Source organism: Chrysemys picta, chromosome 7 (genome assembly GCF_011386835.1).
Source record: "Chrysemys picta bellii isolate R12L10 chromosome 7, ASM1138683v2, whole genome shotgun sequence".
Taxonomy (NCBI): Eukaryota; Metazoa; Chordata; order Testudines; family Emydidae; genus Chrysemys; species Chrysemys picta.
Genome location: NC_088797.1, coordinates 52,684,864 through 52,705,287, shown reverse-complemented (window position 1 = coordinate 52,705,287; position 20,424 = coordinate 52,684,864). Strand labels below are relative to the sequence as shown.

At 43.9% G+C, this 20,424-nt stretch overlaps 1 long non-coding RNA gene across 1 annotated transcript; it reads left to right on the top strand.

Moving 5' to 3' along the window:
- Window positions 1–213: 213 nt before the first annotated feature.
- Window positions 214–5,299, top strand: LOC135972926 (uncharacterized). Its single transcript, XR_010589546.1, has 2 exons — window positions 214–289; window positions 4,736–5,299. It is a non-coding gene; the product is annotated as an uncharacterized LOC135972926 (long non-coding RNA).
- The last annotated feature ends 15,125 nt before the right edge of the window (window positions 5,300–20,424 follow it).

Sequence of the window (20,424 nt, the reverse complement as noted above, 5' to 3'; positions counted from 1 at the left end):
AAAGACCAGCCCACTGAAGTCAGTGGAGTTGTCTGCTAATGCAAGCACTGAATTTAACCCTACAACAGTTTTACTATCTCTGAAATTTTGATGTACTGTGTACTGATCATGTTACATGCTTGTCACTGCAAATTAAAAAAAGAGGTGATTTTTTTCTGTCTTGAATTGTAATTTGATTGCAATTTAGATTTTCTCCTGTTTTTTCCCTTTAATAGCTCCTGGAGGCTACTAAATTCGGCAACTCAGATTTCGTTGGAAAGAGAACAAGCAATTTGAGTTTCCATATATAGTAAGTCAGTCTGCTGGTATTACATTAAAGCCTAATTTAGACTGAACTTGTCCTTCTCTCAGTTGATTAATTGCTCTTACATGGTCTTTTATGCGGGAATACTACAGAATATTAAATTACAGATGGTTACATTTTAAATTGGCAAATGTAAGTTATTTTGTAGTGGTTATTATACATCTTAAAGATCTTATCTGTACAGGGTGCGAGAAGACCCGGGGAAGAATGGAGCAGAGGCCAAGAATTAAGGGAGAAGTCTAAAGGAAACTAGACTGCTCAAGAAATGGGATTTAGTTCTTTTATTATAAAGAGGGCTAGGAGTTATAGGCCAGGGAGAGAAGATGGACCTGAAGATAGGATTCGAAGAGAGTCAGGAAGCCAATTAGGCTCAGAGAAGCAGTTCCAGATGGGAACTGGGAATGTGTCTGTACAGTTTATGAGGGCAGCACAGGAGAAGAATCTAACTGCTGGCAGTGGAGAGACAGGCAGGAGAAACGGGATATTTTAATGATTTCTATTGAATTACATACACAAAACTACATTAAAAGTTTGCAAAGTCAAGTATTCAAAAGGTAGGAAAATGCCTATAGTGGCAACCTTAATTTGTCCCCCTTGTGTGTATGTGTAGTTTTTAATGACATGATCACATACCCTTACTCTCCCCCTCACACACACACCCCACACCCTCTCACACTGTCTCATTCGGTGCAAAGGATGGACGGTGTTCATTTGATGAGCAGCTATTCAATATTTAGTTTTATCATAATCCATGTATGGCTGCATGCATCATTTACTGAACACTATTAAAACCCTGCTCTGAATACAGAATTATTAATTTACTCATAGGATATTCTATGGAGCTCATCGCTGTAGCATCTCTTTGCTTCATGAACATTAATGAATTTATATTCACAAAACCCTGTAAGAAAAGGTGGTATTATTTCTATTTTACAGATGGGAAACTGAGGTATGGAGACGTTAATATCAAAAGTGTACATTAATTTGGGTGCCTAATGTGAGATGCCCTGGATGCAATTTTTCAGAGTACTTAGCATTATATAGCCCTTTATTAGTTCAGAGCACAGCTCTCATTGACTTCAGCTGCAGCGGTCAGTGCTCAGCACTTCTAAAAATCAGACCCCAGGTGTCTCAAGTTGGGCACCCAGAAAGCGATGAACACAAAGTCAGTGACCCCCATTTGGTTTAAGTGACATTTGCCTACTCTAGCATAGGAACTCTGTGGCAGAAGCTGTGATGATCTGGGAATGTGTCTGTACAGTTTATGAATTCTTGTTGATATTGTCAAGTTGTATCATGAACGCCTATATATGTGCAAGAGACAAGGTGGATGAGGTAATATCTGTTATTGGACCAACTTCTGTTGGTGAGGAGACAAGCTTTGGAGCTTACACAGAAGAACAGCCTTTGTAAACTCAAAAGTTTGTCTCTCTCACTAATAGGAGTTGGTCCAATAGAAGATATTACCTCACCCACCTTCTCTCTCGAATATCCTGGGACCCACATGGCTTCAACTACACTGTGTGTATGTATATATATATGTGTGGGTCCACCATTGCTGATAAGTCCTGTAGCAAGGACTCACCAGACAGAGATGATAGAAAATACTTAGGGTTAATGATGGTTCTTAGCCCTCATAAGGACTATAGCTCAAGCCTTGAAAATCTAGTCTAGCTTACCATCCTCAGGCAAGGGGGTAAGATAGGCGCAGTGGAAACTTACCAGGAGTAGGACAAAAGAGACCAGGAGTGGTTTAAATAAAGAAATACACAGAAACAGGGAGAGCCAGAGAAGAAGAGGAAGCATGGGGGCAGTTGGGTAAAGGGCTTCATAAGTGGAAGAGCGAAATGAGACATCATGTAATAGCCTGCACAAGCCAGGGGACATAAGAGCATGAGAACGGCCTTACTGGGTCAAACCAATGATCCATCTAGCCCAGTATCCTGTCTTCCAACAGTGGCCAACACCAAGTGCTTCAGAGGGAATGAGTAGAACAGGTAATCATCAAGTGATCCATCCCTTGTCACCCATTCCCAGCTTCTGGCAGAGGCTAGGGACACTTCAGAGCATGGTTTCGCATCCCTGCCCATCCTGGATAATAGCCATTGATGGATTTATCCTCCATGAATTTATCTAGTTCTTTTTTGAACTCTGTTATAATCTTGGCCTTCACAACCTCCTCCAGCAAAGAGTTCCAGAGCTTGACTGTGCGTTGTGTGAAGTGATTGTTAATTTTAAACCTGCTGCCTATTAATTTAATTTGGTGACTCCTAGTTCTTGTGTTATGAGAAGGAGTAAATAACACTTCCTTATTTATTTTCTCCACACCAGTCATGATTTTATAGATCTCTATCATATCTCCCCTTAGTCTTTTTCAAGTTGAAAAGTCCCAGTTTTATTAATCTCTCCTCATATAAAAGCTGTTCCATACCCCATATCATTTTTATTGCCCTTTTCTGTACCTTTTCCAATTCCAATATCTTTTCTGAGATGTGGCGACCACATCTGCACACAGTATTCAAGATATGGACTTACCATGAATTTATATAGAGGCAATATGATATTTTCTGTCTTATCTATCCCTTTCCTAAGGATTCCCAACATTCTGTTATCTTTTTTGACTACCACTGCACATTGAGTGGATGTTTTCAGAGAATTATCCACGACTCCAATATCTCTTTCTTGAGTGGTAACAGCTTATTTAGACCTTATCATTTTATATGTATAGCTGGGATTATGATTTCCAATATACATTACTTTGCATTTATCAACATTGAATTTCATCTACCATTTTGTTGCTCAGCCACCCAGTTTTGTGAGATCCCTTTGTAACTCTTTGCAGTCTGCTTTGGACTTAACTATCTTGAGTAGTTTTGTGTCATCTGCAAATTTTGCCACCTCTTTATTTACCCCTTTTTCAAGATTTTATTTATTTATTTATTTAAGATCATTTATGAATATGTTGAATAGTACTGGTCCCAGTACAGACCACTGGGAGACACCACTATTTACTTCTTTCCATTCTGAAGACTGACCATTTATTCCTACCTTTTGTTTCCTATCTTTTAACCAGTTACCAATCCATGAGAGGATCTTCCCTCTTATCCCATGACAGCTTACTTTGCTTAAGAGACTTTGATGAGGGACTTTGTCAAAGGCTTTCTGAAAATCTAAGTACACTATATCCACTGGATCCCCCTTGTCCACATGCTTGTTGACCCATCAAAGAATTCTAGTAGATTGGTGAGGCATGATTTCCCTTTGACTCTTCCTCAACAAATCGTGTTCATCAACAGATAATTCTGTTCTTTACTATAGTTTCAACCAATTTGCCTGGTACTGAAGTTAGGCTTATCAGCCTTTAATTGCCAGGATCTCCTCTGGAGCCTTTTAAAAAAATTGCACATTAGCTATCCTCTAGTTATCTGGTACAGAAGCTGATTTAAATGGTAGGTTACATACCACAGTTAGTAGTTCTGCAATTTCCCATTTGAGTTCCTTTAGAACTCTTGGGTGAATACCATCTGTTCCTGGTGATTTATTACTGTTTAATTTATCAATTTGTTTCAAAACTTCCTCTAATGACACACTGCCTCCCTGCCTTCCTGCACCTAGATGGTTCCACAAGGATTTACAAGCAAAGAATGAGCTAGAAAGTGAGGGATATTGCAGTGTCATGTGATCAGGGCCGGCTCTGGCTTTTTTGCCGCCCCAGGCAAAAAAGCCGCCGGCCGCCCCCCCCCCCACGGGGGGGGAGGGCAGCGAGCCCTGGGAGGAGGGGGGTGAGCCCCGGCCAGGGCTCCGCTCTCCCCCCAGCCGCCGGGGGGAGAGCGCCGGGGGGGGAGGGCGGCCAGAGCGCCGGGGGGAGGGCGGCGAGCCTGGCCGTGGCCCCGCTCTCCCCGGGGGCCGGAGCGCCGCGCCGCCCCCCTCCAGGTGCCGCCCGAAGCACAAGCTTGGTGGGCTGGTGCCTGGAGCCGGCCCTGCATGTGATTATTGTTTTGTATTATCTGCATTCTCCTGTGCTTTACAAGATTTAGTAAAAAAAGAGCTGTGCAAAGTGTGCGTGTGTGTGTGTGTTTTGACTGCTTCACAACTGCAGCGTCCCCTGAAAGAGTTAAACTGTAAACCTACCTAGGAAAATGAAAGAGCATATTGTCTGACCATGAGGAAAAGACTTCTATCCTTTCATAGGGGCTGCATCGTAACAAGGTCACAGAATGATAAAAAGTATCGTTTAGTTTTATTTTATTATTTTGCTGGCCTGTTCAGAAGCTCTAGCAAGCCACAGCCTAAGCCAAGAGACATTATTGTAAGATTAACATCATAAAATCAAATAATTATTTGTAAATTTCATTATTTTTTTCCCCATGGTAGAGGGTGGGTTTCCTATGAAGGAACCTGTTACTTGCTTCAGTTTTACTATCCTTTCAGGCAGGACAAGCTCTCAAAGACGTTAACCTCCTAAGAGTATCTGAGTGGAAGCAAGACCTTCATTTCCAGGCTAGCAGAGGAAAGTCATCCATCTATGCTAAGGAGTTTCTTCCACATCTGGTGACTGACCAGCGCATCTACAAATGGAGGGGTACTCATGCCTACAGAGGCAACCATAAGAATTTTGCTCTGCCCTGGAATTTAACCAACTGCCTAGAGTTCCTACTCCATGTGAAGTCAGCATGAATCACTAGCCAGGTGTGACAGGGTATTCTCTAGCACACTGGTCACTGCGGCTGCTGCAGCACTGGGAAGATTGCAGGCTTAATTGAAATTAATTAACCGATTTCTGTTGGGGATTACTGGGTGTGAGTTGCTGGGCTAATGAGGAAATTGGCTCAGTAATTGGGAGGATATATTTGGGAGCAAGTGGGAGAAAAGCAAGGCTCGGGGGACGGAGCCAGGGAGCAGAGAAAAAGCTGTGTGGAAATCTCCTCTTGCTGTATACCTGTAGTTCCTTCTGTTATGCTTGGAAACTGAAGATTAAAAGCACACATGGTGAAAGGGAAATTGCCTCTGTGGGTTTGTGGCTAGGAGACAGCAAGAACAAACCAGGCAGCAGTATTCACGGGGGGGAAGGAACACCCTGTGACACCAGGAATGAAGGAAAATTTGTGGCAAAATCAGTAAGACCTGATGGAGGACGGAGTGCATTACAGCCCCCTTACAACCACCCTGCATTCCTGTGCAGACCAGACTGGCAGTGGCATCCTGGCACTAAATGCATCCACACTGCAATTTGGACTGGTAAAATAGGCAGCCCAGAACACGTCAGCAGTGTTCAGAGAACATTCTGGTGTGGCCGAGTTATCAACAGAACTGTACATGCAGAAATAGGAATCAAAGCTTGATAAAGCGAATACCCCAGTCCCTCTAACAAACATAAGTGTTTAATTAGTCAAAAGTTAATGCTGACTGCTTGTTTATTCCCCACCCCCACGTCCTGGAATCCATACTGATACCACACGGTGGTGGGCCTGGTGGTGGCCAAGGAGATGGCATGACTTTCACCTTCAATGGAAGCCCCTTGTATGTAATAATAATTGTATTGGTCATAATCTGGAAAACCCTCCCATTCTTACTAACAACCACCAAAAATAAATAAATAAATATATATATGTATATATGGCAGTTGTGACAAACCGGGCTCTGCAGCTTGTTGTGCTTCTGCCTCCTCTGTGAGCCACTCCCCAAAGCCATCCCCAGACAGGTCCACTGAATATGGACCCAGGATATGCTGTAGTTGGTTCAATCACATAGCCTGATCCGGGCCCTGTGACAGCAGCAGTCCCTTTGTGGGTCTGCTCTGGTAATTGCAGGCTCTTCTCAATGCTGTCTCTGGGATTACAAATATGCCATCCCCGCTCAGGAGACTGTCATGCTGCATTGTGAGTCCTGTGCTTGGTGTACCTCTCAGCATCTGCTCAAATTCCTTGTAGCAAGGGTAGGTAGCTGAGGAGTTCCCTGATGTATGATTTTTATTCCTCACATGCAGTGGGTGGTCTTAAGGTGCTTGACTCACTCCCAGAACTGACTACTGGTCTGCTGGATCACCAATACCACCAGCCTCTTGGATACATCTATGTAAACATGCTTGTTTATTGTACTATTGCTAAAGTCATGTATCTTGCTCTCCGCACACCCATGTTGACCAGAATCTTGGTTTGTCCTTCTAGCCAGCTAGCAGCGTGTCAGGTGCAGGGCATTTTCTCAGTCAAAATTTTCCAGCAAGATAGGCTTAACTGTGCTTACAGTCGAGCAGCCTGTGTGGAAAAGGAAGCATTTAACACTGAGCAGCTGCATTTGAACCAGGAGGTTGCTTCTGGTTCCTGGGAGTTGAGTGGGAAGTTTGGTCGGAGAAGAGTCAGGCTACACAGATCCAGGGGACTATGGGATAGCACAGGCAGACTCTCTGAAAAGGAGCCTGGCAACCTTAGTTTCTCCTATGTCCATACTGCAAAGGAAGTGGGCTTGGAGTACCTTACAGCAAAATGCAGGCTCAGAGCCATGCCCCTCGGCAAGTCAGCAGGCCAGGGTTCTGAGAGAGTTCTGGTGCATGTCAGATGGATTTGGGTATGCAGTGTGTGTGTGTGGCTTTTGGGCTTAAACATGAGACAGAACCAGGGTTTATTATGCAGTGTAGACATACCCATGGAGTCCACATATCAGACTTGACATTTTTGTCTCCTCCCAGTAAGGGGTACAAAATGTCTGTCATGGTTGTGCATCAATATATGAAGCCCTTCTAGGTAGGAACTGTCTCTGTTCTGTGTTTGTACAGTTACATAGTGGGGTCAATACAAATAATTGTCTGGCACCACAGACCTCTCATTTGAGCAAAGCTCACACAAAGTATCAGAAATAACCCCCAGGCTCACCAAGTAGTTCATTCTAGGCCAAATTTTGTTCAGAACAGGCCTCCTGTATGGTTTACCTACACATTTAATCCACTTTAAAGCAGGTTAATCCAACTCTTCTTTCATTCCTCCATGTAAACCATATGTAAATAAATCACGTCTTTGTGGGCTGTTTAATATTAAAAATGTTGTGTGGAATCATCAGGTTGGTGACCCTGAAGCGTCAAGCACTGAGAAAGGTGAGCCTCTGCATCTGAATTGCTCTTGGAAGCAATGAAGGAGGCAATTCTGACACATTTAGCTGCCAAGTTTAGGAACTGGAAAGATGTCAGACCTGATCTTGTAATCCTGACTTAAACCAAGTTCCCTTTTGAAGTCACTGTGACTTTGGCCTGAGTAGGGGCTGCAGCAACAGATCCTAAGAATAATTAACCTTATGGCTGGATGATACACATGGTTTTTGAGTTTTTTTGTGATTGATTTAACTATATCAAGTCAGAACCTAATATAAACTGATGCAACCCCCAGTTTGAATGCAGTTATAGAGATATAAAAGTTTTAAATATATTATTTAACTATATCTGATACAGTTTAATGGGAGCAAAACCTGTGTAGCCAAGCCCTTAGACCAGGATTTTTCTGACTCTTGCATTCTGTGCACCATTTCATTAAGACTGGGACTTTCTCATGGACCCATTTCCCCAATGTCCTAACTGCTACATTCTAAAAATATTTCATTCTAAGGGCCACTAGGAAGGGATCTGCAGACTACAGAACACAGTTTGAGCACCATTGTCGTAAACTTTATACCACCATGATGTAATGACTTAGGCCATGATTCTCAGTTACACTAAAACAGAGTTGGCTGAAACGTGCAGTTTTCATTCTGTGGGAAATTTGGACATTTCAAAAGTTTTTGTTCCTATTTGGAACAAACTTAGACATTTCAAAATCTCCCACATAAGGGAAATTATGATTAATTATTTGTTTGGGGAAAAATGGTTTCTGTTAGATTTCCACTCTCCCTCCCAGCCCCCCCAAAATGAAACAGTTGTCTGCCTGTGACTTCTGGGCACTCCCCGGGCTGCCCCCCCCCCCTCCTGGGGAGTCAGGAGTCCTGCCCCCACTGCAGAGTGGGGAGCCTAGTAGAAGCCCTGAGAGCGGCAGCTTGAGCCAGGGTTCGCAGGGCTTCCAGGCTCCCCATTGTGGAGCAGGTAACTGAGTCCCAACTAGAGCATGGTATGGCTGCCACAGACCCTAGAAGCCCAGAATCCCCAACAGTCCAGCAGGTTTCTGTTGGAAACCTGCTCATGGTTCACTGGAAGTTCATCAAACCTGATACGTTTCCACAACAAATCAGCGTTTTCTGACAAAACTCTGTTACTTTGGAAAATTTCTGACCTGCTCTTCACTAAGGTTCCTTTACACTGCCAGAATAGTGTAAAGAGGAATTAGGGTAAATAAGAAACAGGACTTTTATCTTTGTTATTTATTTTTAATGGTTTTTTATTTATTTGATTAAAACATCAGGGAACTCTTTTACAGTGGAGGTTCCACATGTCTCCCCCCACCCCACATATAGAACAACTGCACTTTAACAGGAGGTTCATTTAGGGTTACCATATTTCAGCAAGCAAAAAAGAGGACGGGAGGAGCCCCGCCCTAGCCCCGCCCCTGCCCCTCCCACTTCCCGCCCCCCCAGAACCCCCAACCCTCCCCACGTTCCTTGTCCCCTGACTGCCCCCTCCTGGGACCCCTGCCCCTAACTGCCCCCCAGGACTCCACCCCCTATCTAAGCCTCCCTGCCTCTTGTCCCCTGACTGCCCCAACCCTTATCCACACCCCCACCCCCAGACAGACCCCTGGGACTCCCACGCCCCATCCAACTACTCCCCACCCCCTGACAGCCCCCCCCAGAACTCCCAACCCATCTAAACCCTTCTGCTCCCTGTCCCCTGACTGCTCCGATCCCTCTCCACACTCCTGCCCCCTGACAGCCCCCCCCAGAACTCCCAACCCATCTAAACCCCTCTGCTCCCTGTCCCCTGACTGCTCCGATCCCTCTCCCCACTCCTGCCCCCTGACAGCTCCCCCCCAGAACTCCCAACCCCCCACGTCCCCCCGCTCCTTGTCCCCTGACTGCCCCCTCCTGGGAACCCTGCTCCTAACTGCCCTCCAGAACCCCACCCCCTACCTAAGCCTCCCTGTTCCTTATCCCCTAACTGCCCCTTCCTAAGACCCCCCCCCCAACTGCCCCCCAGGACCCTACCTCCTACCTGTACCCTGACTGCCCAAAACCTTATCCACCCTCCCCCAGAAAGCCCGCCCCGAACTCCCGATCCCCCCCCCGCTCCTTGTCCCCTGACTGCCCCCTCCTGGGACCCCTGCTCCTAACTGCCCCCCCAGAACCCCACCACCTATTTATGTACAGGCGTGACTACCTGCCCTTTCCTGGTTACTATACGCGGCCAGTCCGCATCCACATCCAGTAGTTTAAAAAAAAAAATAAACTAATAATTTAAATTGGAATTTCATCCATTAATAAGTATTTATTATATAGTTAAAACCATTCTATTAAAGGACAGATATTAAATAACACTAAATATGTTAATGTTCAAAACAATATTAAAAATTTGAAAATTTAGAGCATGGAAACCAAAATAGCTAAAATTTAGTTTTGGCAAGATACACGGAATGGAAACTCCGGGATCTTTACCTGTCACTGAATATAGCCATCATACCAATAGTGGAATATAAAACAAGTCTACATATACTCTCCTTAAAATTTTTACTTCTGTCCATTCCCAATAAATGTAACAAATCATTATTCCCTTCACTCCACTTGCCACGCGCCCCAAGCACAAAACCAAAGAAGTGGATATTTTTACCTCCCGTTAAGTTTTTAATTTCTTCCTCTAACTCAAGATAATAAGCCACCTTCTCACTGTGGGCTTGTTCCAAACTTCCGGCATTATCCTCCCATCGCACTGTAACATCAACCACCACTGCTGTATCTCCTTTTATAAATATAATATCCGGCTTTCTTAACTCACCCTTACTATTTCTCAAATGGGGCTCTATTATTGCCTTCCACCCTAATTTACCAACCTTATCTACAACTGCAGACACTACTCTATTATGCCTTTTTATCCTAGCATTCTTAGTCTTATAACATTGTCCTGAGATATGAGGAACAGTCTCCCGCACTTTACCGCACCATCTACAAAGAGCATTCACACCTCCTCTTCCTCTTGCTAATGTCTCCCTAGTAGGATAAATATTTGCCCTAAGCTGCAATGCTGCGATATACGCTGACGATTTAACTTTACTAGAGTTTCTAAAAATCGAATTACTAATTAAATCATTTAAAAATATTTTATCCCTATTCCCTGACATCTCAGTTCCGACCATCTTAAAAATTCCTCTTCCCTCCATTTCTTGGGATGAGATGTTACTGCACTAAATAACAATATTTTATCCACAAGATTTTCTCCTGCATATAGATAAGATAGGTCCATCCAATCATCTCTCGAGACAATATGTCTCCTCCATTTACGAATTAACATATTTGGGATTTGCACACTAAACTTAGTGAGAGCTAAACCACCATCCCTACCTCTAGAATAAAATATCCCATCTGTGGTACACTGAGGTAAATGTAAAATCTCTTTAACTATTTTTCTAACTAACACATCAAGATCATCTAAAAGATTAAAAGGGGGTTCTATTAAAAGAAGATTATAAAATAGCTTCGGTAAGATGTATGTCTGTAAAATTAATATTTTTGGGCCGGTTTTAATGGGGCCTTAATTAAATTCTCACTCCAATCTTTCAATTTTTCTTTAAGTACCGGTCCCCCTACACCTATCCAGGGATCTATTCTAGCTCCTAAATATTTTTCAAAATCCCCTGGTTGAACATATTCAATCTCCTCTGACCCTATCTGCCAATTATCCTTAGGATTAACTACATAGGTTTTATGTTTAGTTAAAATATGAAAGCCTTTCGTTTTCTTTACATTAACAGAGAGATTAGTATTTTTACAAAACTCCTCTAAGATACCCAAATTTTTGATCATTCCTTTATATGAGCTACTTAAAATTGCCACATCATCGGCAAAAGCCAATGACGTGACACTATTACCCTTAACATAAAAACCACTTCCTTCTACTTCTAATCTAGTTAAAAGGGGATCCATAGCAATATTAAACAAAATTGGGGACAACGGGTCACCCTGCTTGACCCCCCTCCTAATTAAAATAGACTCAGTAGCTTCATCACCCACCCATACCCTAGTTGTGCAATTATCATAAAGGTCCCTAATAATATCTATAAAATGTTCATCTATACCAAATCTTCTCAACCCGGCTATTATATGTCCGTGTCCCACAGAATCAAATGCTTTAGCCAGATCTACAAACACTATTGCAATTTCATTCCCATTTCGTTTAGCCCCTTTAATCAAATTATCTAATATAGCAATATTTTCCTCACACCCAGGGGCGGATATAAACCCTTTTTGTCTACTACATAGCTTAACTGTTTCCACCAGTCTTTTTGCTAATATTTTGGTATAGATTCTAATCCAAACTGACCCAATTGTCAATGGTCTCCAAGATGTTAACTTCTTCATTTCCTCCTCATCTTGTGTCTTCGGTATTAAAATCGTTCTATTTTTCTTAAATTCATCTGGTACCTGTCTATTTAGAAACCACATATTAAAATTTTTTGTAAGTATTAAGGAGTCTAAATTAAAAATATCCCACAAATTGCTCACTTTTACTTTATCTGGGCCAGGAGCATTATCTTTTCTTATTTCTCTTAAAGCTATTCTAATCTCATCCACAGAGATCGGACTCATTAATATATCATTATCCGCATTCTCTGTGGATGATGGCCACCCTATCATATTACCATGTCCAATTGTTCCCAAAATATTTACATAGTATTCCTCAATTTCTTTCATAGGGATAGCACACTTAGCATTATCTGGCTCTCCCATTATAATGCGAGTCAATCTTCTTCTATCCTTATCAAATAATTGTTGATAGAATTTATACTTAGCTTTCTTTGTAGCATATCTCCTACTTGCATTAAATTGCTTCCTTCTCCCCTCCTTTCTCATCTTCCCTTTTCCTTTATTCCTCAACTCTATTTGACTTTCATTTCTAGGGTCCTTTCCCTCTACTAATGAATAACATAATTTTTCCAACATTGCCCATCCGAGAGCTTTTGTTAAATCCTCCTTTAATAATCCTTCAATTTCCCCTAAACTATTTATTATTTCTCTTCCCTCCCTACTTTGTTTTCCCCGTTTACATATTTTCTCCACTAAATCCACTTCTGGATGTCCTTTTAGTGGGAAAATCCTCTCTCTTGGGGGCGGAATTTCTAATATATTTACTCTAATGTCCTCTACCTCAGTCACTTCCTCCCTATCTCCTGTTACCACTAACTTCTTCTTTGCTAATTCTCGTCTTTTATCTGATATTTGTTTATTCATTTTGGTCCTCATCTCGCTCTCAATACATTTATTTATATTCCTTTTCCCAATATATTTCCTTTCCAACTGTATAAGCTGCGCAACCTCATCTTTGGTCCATATACGAGATCTAATCGATCCCTCTTTGATCTTACTTTTTGCAGCCATATCTTCTTTTCTTTGCTCATTCCTCACAGCAGGGTGTCTATGTCTACAGTGTTGGCTCAATCCAGATCTAGTATGAAAACCAAGCCCACAGACCGAGCACGTATGGCTCTTCATTGGGGTATCCGCCTTCTTGGGTATGCACTTGGGGTAGTGGCAAGCTATATTACGATATTGAGAAGATTTTCCACATTTACTACATACAACTCGTATGGCTTTACTTTTATGAACCACATTAATGTGTTTGGCCCATTTACCAAATGTTGGTAATATCTGGGGACATATTGGACAATTAAAACTATCAACGGGATACTCTAAATAAAAAACCCCATCCTTCCACGAACTACTTTCTAATATATTTATATTACTACCAGTACTGTTAAGATCCTTATTACGATCCCTATTAAAATCAGTACTTGGTCTAAAACTATTTAATAAACTAGACCCATTAACTAAATGAGCATTAAGATATCCCGATTCCCTAACATATGGATCATCAAATGTACTTAAATACTTAAAATCTGGATCAAAACTGTCCATAGTTAAATCATTAAAAGTGTCCCTTGTAAAAACCATCGGTAAGATAGATAAAATCTCCTCACCACGATCATCACAAACATTCTCCTCTACCTCCTCTCCATGCTCCACTGGGAGGACTTGATTCTCACTCTCATTCTCATGAGACTTCATTATAGTCCACACCATTTTATCCATTGGTCCAGCGACCCTGATCACACCCCTAATATATTTAACACTGTCGGCCGGGGCATCAAAGCCAACAGCGGGGGCGTTATTAACCCGGTCCAGCGCCAATCCGGTATAAAAATATAAATTACTTTTTTCCATAGCTAAAAGATTTACCCTTCTCAGGGGGAAACTAACCCTTTCCAGGGGGAAACTAACCCGTACCTGGGGGAAACTTACCCTTTCCAGGGGGAAACTAACCCGTGCCTGGGGGAGGCTACCCTTACCAGGGGGAATCTAACCCTTACCGGGGGAGTCAACCCGTACCTGGGGGAGGCTACCCTTACCAGGGGGGCATCCATGTGGCACCATATGGGGCTGCCCAACCCCGTCCCACACCCCACTAAATGTGGGATGTGGGTTCGTCCTCCGCAATCCGCCTGGCTATCCAAGCCAGTTACCGACTCTCACCACGAGGAGGTAGCGGTTGGACTTGCAATCCAGAGGCTTTCCTCAAAGAGGGGTCCCAAACAGCATAATGTCGAGCTCTAACGGGCGTGTGAGAAAAGGCTCAGATCTTGGTAGGGGTTGCCCCTATTGACCGGGCTCACGCCCACCCCCACCTCACCGATAACCCATTCTCTCACTACCCTCAGGCAATGTTTCCGTCCAAGCCCGACAGCTGAGAGGGTCCAGAGACGCATGGAGAGCCATTAAGCCTCCCTGTTTCTTGTCCCCTAACTGCCCCCTCCTGAGACCCCCCCCACCTGTACCCTGACTGCCCAAAACCTTACACCCCCAACCCCCAGACAGCCCCCCCAGAACTCCCAAACACCCCCCCGCTCCTTGTCCCCTAACTGCCCCCTCCTGAGACCCCCCCACCTGTACCCTGACTGCCCAAAACCTTACACCCCCAACCCCCAGACAGCCCCCCCCGAACTCCCTGACCCATCCGACCCTCCCCCCTGCTCCCTGTCTCTTGATTACCCCCTCCCCCAGAACCTCCCTGCCGCTTCTCTGGCCCCCGGCCCCCTTACTGTGCTGCAGAGCAGCGTGCTCGACAGTGGGGGAGGGCAGCAGGGTCGGAGCTCCAGACGAACAGCCCGGCGATCTGTGAATGCAGGGAGGAGGGAGGGGGAGGGAGGGAGAGGAGGGGACTGGTCTCAAGTTTTAGGAGAGGGGCGGGGGGAAGTGCAGGAAGGGCTCTGGCTCTGGCTGTTGGAGCCCCGGCTGGTCTGTAAGCCGCGCGCACGCTCTGCATGGGGGGGGGGGGGGGGAGGAGGGGAAGTCCGGACATTGACAAATTCCCCCCGGACGCTATTTTTAACCCGAAAAAGCCGGACATGTCCGGGGGAATCCGGACGAATGGTAACCCTAGTTCATTGTAACCAGGCACATAGCTTACAATACATTGAAACAAATTAGGACTTCTGTACTACCTGACAATAAACAAAACACTATTGTGTCTGAGTGTAAACTGGTCACTGTCACTGTGAGATCATTGCATATGTCAAAACCCACGGTGAAATCTAATGCAAAGGGAAGTATTATAGGGAAGGTAAGATGAATACTATATACAAGAAAAAAGTACTTCAATGTATGTTATTTATATACCAAAAAAACAAGGTTTACCAAAGCTAGTGTAGAACGCTGTAATTCAGTCTCAGATTTTTAGTGACACACAGTAATTAAATCATTTGAATTTTTTTGTGTGTGGTTACTTACCTCAAAGGACCTTGCGTGAACTGAATAATTCATGTTTGTGAAGTGCTCTGAAGATTAAAAATACTTTAAGGGCTAAGTATAATAATGATGTTGTCACAAGAATTACAGCTCTGCTATGCAATGGAATTACAGCCTCATTTACCACTGAAATCCATATCCCTTATTTAACCCTTCTTAGTAATTTGATCGAATAATCTGTAAAACATTTTAGTAACCCGTAACAAATGACTAATAGATGACACTGATGCGTCATAAAATATTTAAAACGATGCACTGTGGGTATTACTGTTTGCAGAGCCATTAATAATCAATCATATGGAGATTTATTTATAAAGGTTGTAGACATGTTCTTTAAGACCCATACATTAAAATGTGCAATGATTAAATAAAGTAGACACACCTTTAGTAGTTGATGGTGTAATAGGACTGTTGAAATAACTATGCATATGTGATAGAGGGCATGGATACTGTCTTGTCCCCAGCTCATCAGGTTAACTGTAGGTCATATTCCTCCCCCATTTCCACAGATACACAGGATTACAGAGCGAGGCAGGATGAGTTTACAGGCTAGTGGGGTTTCCTGGCAGGAAACTCAATGAGAAGCGCCTACTTGGAAGTGATGTTGGGGATGCTTAGGAATAACTCCACACCCAGGTTCAGATCATGTCCACCTACAGGCCAGAGGAAGGTAACATAATTTGGGGGTTTCTGGCTTTGTTTTCCTGCAACGTATAGACAATTTTCTTTGTTTCTCTTGTAACTTGGCATTATGAGACCCTGTGATGTTATTGACATAAACTGGGACCATATAGATCATTGTTGCAACCAAGGTCCTGTAGTGGCACCCAAATCTTGTATAAAGGGGGTCAAATGGGGTGTCTAGGACAAGGTTATGGTTTACTGGTTATGATTATGCTGTCTATATGTATGTATCAGTTTTGTAGTCGAAGTTATGAATATTGGCTCTATACTGTCTGTATGGCAAACTTATGCTATGCTTCTGGGTGACATCCCAGACAAGCTGAGATTAGCTCTGCCTAGCCTGCTTGATGGCCCATTAAGGACCATCAGCTATACAATGGACCCATTGAGAGAAGGCAGATACGCCTTGTACCTCAGCAAAGTATGCAGGGACTGGCCCATGTGACTCCAGACTCCATTTTGCGGTAATTCTCCACAGTAAGAACAAAGAGGTGTTCTTACACCTGGAAAAGACTATATAAGGCTGATGCCTGATCTCCATCTGGTCTTCAATCCTGCTTCTTACCTCTGGAGGGACTTTGCTACAAACTGAAGCTCTGAACAAAGGACTGAATGACCCATCCCAGCTGGGGATGTATTCCAGAGACTTGATTTGAACCTGCAGTTTATTCCATCGCTGCTGCAAGCCTGAACCAAGAACTTTGCCATTACTGTATGTAATTGATTCCATTTAACCAATTCTAACTCTCATCTCTATCTTTTTCCTTTTATGAATAAACCTTTAGATTTTAGATTCTAAAGGATTGGCAGTAGCGTGATTTGTGGGTAAGGTCTGACTTGTATATTGACCTGGGTCTGGGGCTTGGTCCTTTGGGATCAGGAGAACCTTTTTCTTTTACTGGGGTATTGGTTTTTATAACCATTTGTCCCCGTAACGTGTGGCACTGGTGGTAATACTGGGAAACTGGAGTGTCTAAGGAGATTGCTTGTGAGACTGGCGGTTAGCCAGTGGGGTGAGACCGAAGTCTTAGTCTGGCTGGTTTGGTTTGCCTTAGAGGTGGAAAAACCCCGGCCTTGGGCTGTAACTGCCCTATTTTAGCAATTTGTCCTGAGTTGGCGCTCTCAGTTGGGTTCCGCCAGAACCGCATCGTCACAGACCCTCAGGCCATTTATTTTACGAGGCTCTTGGATAAATCCATTGTTAACATTTGTGTACTGGCTACAGCAAGTCCTAACTTTTATTGGTGGTGCTGGCTTTAATTAAAGTTGTCTGACAATTCCCATTATAAGACCCTGTTTTCAGTTGCTTATAGTTTTACCAGACATTAACCACTTGGGCTGAAATCTTCCAGGCAAGAGTGTCTACCTCAGGCTCCCCCACACTCCACAGCAAAGACGCCATTTCTCAGAATGAAGTTGGGAGAAATATGATATTTTCCCCATGTTACAAAAATCTTACAAAAGTTTGAGAAGCTTTTGTACTTCTATACTTAGGAGCAGGGGCTTGAAATTTGCCAGGGATGGGATGGGGGTGCTGCAGGAGCTAAGCAGAACTTTCCCTGCAATTTCCAGTAGCCAGCTCTCAACACTCTTCTCCTGTCAGAAAATAGCTTTGAAACCCACTGGCAAAATGTGGCCCACATGGAAGATGACAAGTAAACCTTCTATTGCTGTCAATTATTCCATTATTTCAAGTGGCAGACTTCTGTGCTGTGCATTTAAAGGTTCTAACTCTGCTGATGAACCACATGGGAGTCAATATGGTTCCACATGATGGAATTTCTATTTATTTTTAGTGTGCTTTTTAAAAAACAAACAAACCCCAAAACCTTGAAAGCTATATTTAAACAAATTAATTACAAGAACTTTAGAGTTGCAAAAATCAAGCACTTCAAAGCTAGGAATGTCTGTACACCCTTAATTCAGCCCCCTTGCATGCATGCATTTATGATACAGTGTTTAATTACATGATCACGTACTATTTTTTCCCCACAGGCCTCACTCAGTGCACAAGGTGAACTATGCTCTGGAAATTAATTGGGGGTAGGGTAGTGCATGAGGCTGTCTGTTGCCTCTGCCTCATTTGTTGCAGAAGTTGAAGGGTGTGTTTAGTGAATGAAGCAGGGGACTGCAGAAAGAAATTATGGTCTTCCTGCTTAGGAAGTTGCATGCTACCCATAGAACCTCGTTCTATCCTTGCCCCTGACACAGATCCTACTGAGTGCCCCCCTCCTGGCCACCTACTAGGGCTGCTATGAGGGGAATCCAAGTCTCTGTGCTCTGGATCCCCTTGGGTATGTTAAGCTTGTAGAACCTCAGCAAGATGCAGCACTGGTTCCTTCCTTGGCCTCTCTGGCACATTTCCTGGGCATTGACTTTCAGTTTGCTACCCCATCACCTCTTCATGACCAGGGCCGCCCAGAGGATTCAGGGGGCCAGGGGCAAAGCAGGGGAGCAGACATAAAAAAAGGCACCACCCACTGCGGTGCTTGTACTCAACGGGCGGTGCTCCGAGTCTGCGGCGGTGGCGGGTCCTTCACTCAGTCCGCGTCTTCAGCAGCACTGAAGGACCCGCTGCCAAAATGCCGCCGAAGACCCGGACCGCGGCCGGGTGAGTAGCCAGGGAAGGGATTCTTGGCCAGGGCTCGCAGGGCCCCTGTGGGGTCAGGGGCAAATTGCCCCACTTGCCCCTCCCCCCCCGGGCGGCCCTGTTCATGATACCTGTTCTAGGCCTCCAGGACCACTGCTGACTCCTGAGATACCCCAGTTATTTAAACACACCTCTAATCCAGAACTCCACCCCAAAGGTAGAGGCAAGGAACTAGGAAACTGGGGAAATGGACACTCAACCGACACGGGAAAAGGAAAAGAATCAGGGACAAAATGCAGCAGGACATTTTGGCCAAGGCAGATGAACAGCTGGATTTTCACACAGAGAGAGTTGCAGAGGGAGGAGGCAACCTAGCATGAGGAAAGAATGGGTGCACACAGTTCCAGGAACATGACCAGAAGTTGAGTGAAGAGGACAGAGCGCAGAAGGAATACTGAGAGGCTGCTCACACTCATGACCCCCACATTAAAGGCTCTAGTACCAGTTCTACTGCCAGCTGAAGCTCCAGCTACTGTCCAACCTCCATGTTCTCAGTCCCCGCCACGGTACCATGTCTTGCAGACTATGCAAGCAGTGGACAGTTCTGGGATTGCTTGATCCATGACCCAAGCAATGAACTGTTCATGGAATAGTCAAAATGTACCCAGTGCAACAGTCCAATGAGGCCCACACATGCAAAATGCTCCAGAAGGAAGAAGGAGAACAGAGGGGACACACAGTTCCACTACCCATGAGATTGTAGTGATTGCACTATATATAGTTTGGCAGTTTTGCACTTTTGTTGCTTGGGTTGTTTATTCTGCACTTTTTGTTTTTGCTTTAATGTCTTTTGCCTCTTTCTGGCAGCTGGTCTGCCTATAAATTTTGTTAGATGTTATTTAGATACATGTTTCAAATAAAGTGTTTCTTTTCCAAACAAGAACAAGTCCTAAGGTTAATAAATAAATTATAAATAAATTATAAATTAAAGGAGATATCCTATCTCCTAGAACTGGAAGGGACCTTGAAGGTCATCAATGCTGGCTTTATTAAATTAATTAAAAAATAATACTCCATTACAGCACTACAATAATCTGTTTATAGAGCTACATGAACCAGTTCTATTAAATTTGTAAGCTGTATTGGCCCCAGAAATTGTGGGATAACTTAAGTATGAGAAAACTATACTACTTCATTTCCCCATATCTATAGCACCCTGCAAATCCATTATGTGGGTTCACAAGGCACCCTGATTTCTTTTGTGTGTGGGATGCTGCCCTAGTAACAATAGGTGTGCTTTCTAGTTGCATGTAACCATCTTGCAATGCAGCAGTGTCTTGAGTCCACTCTTGGCAAAATGACATCGCTTTTCTCCTTGCAAATGTTGTGAAGTGTACAGCAGGCCACAGCAATATGGATGGCATTGGCAACATTGGCATCCAAACGGTTCTGAAGGCAGCACCATCTTGACTTCAAGCTGCCAAACATGCTTTCCACTACCATGCTACAGCTCCTGAGTGTATAGCTGAACTTTCTTTTGCCAGGGTATGGTTTCATAAGCCACGGCAGAAGGGGGTGCACAAGGCTCCCTAAAACTGAGGGGCAGAGACTCCATTTATACCAATCTCCTTTGGATGGAATAACATCCCCGTTCGTCCATGAAGTTAAAATCCTGATCTCCAACACCCCCCCCCCCCCCCCCGGGCTCCATGCACTCTGCCAATATATCCCACATTGGTGTCTATGAGTTACCTGCTTCTGTGGTCCCCCAAGGCCTGCATAATAAAGTAGTAGTACCCTTTGCCCTTTATGTACTCATTTACTCCTGTGGAGGACAAGTTCTGGGCACGAGAGTCCCATCCCAGTTTAGGAACCCCATTGTCTGAAAGCAGCAATTATTTCAGTAACATTGCTAGGCTAGCCA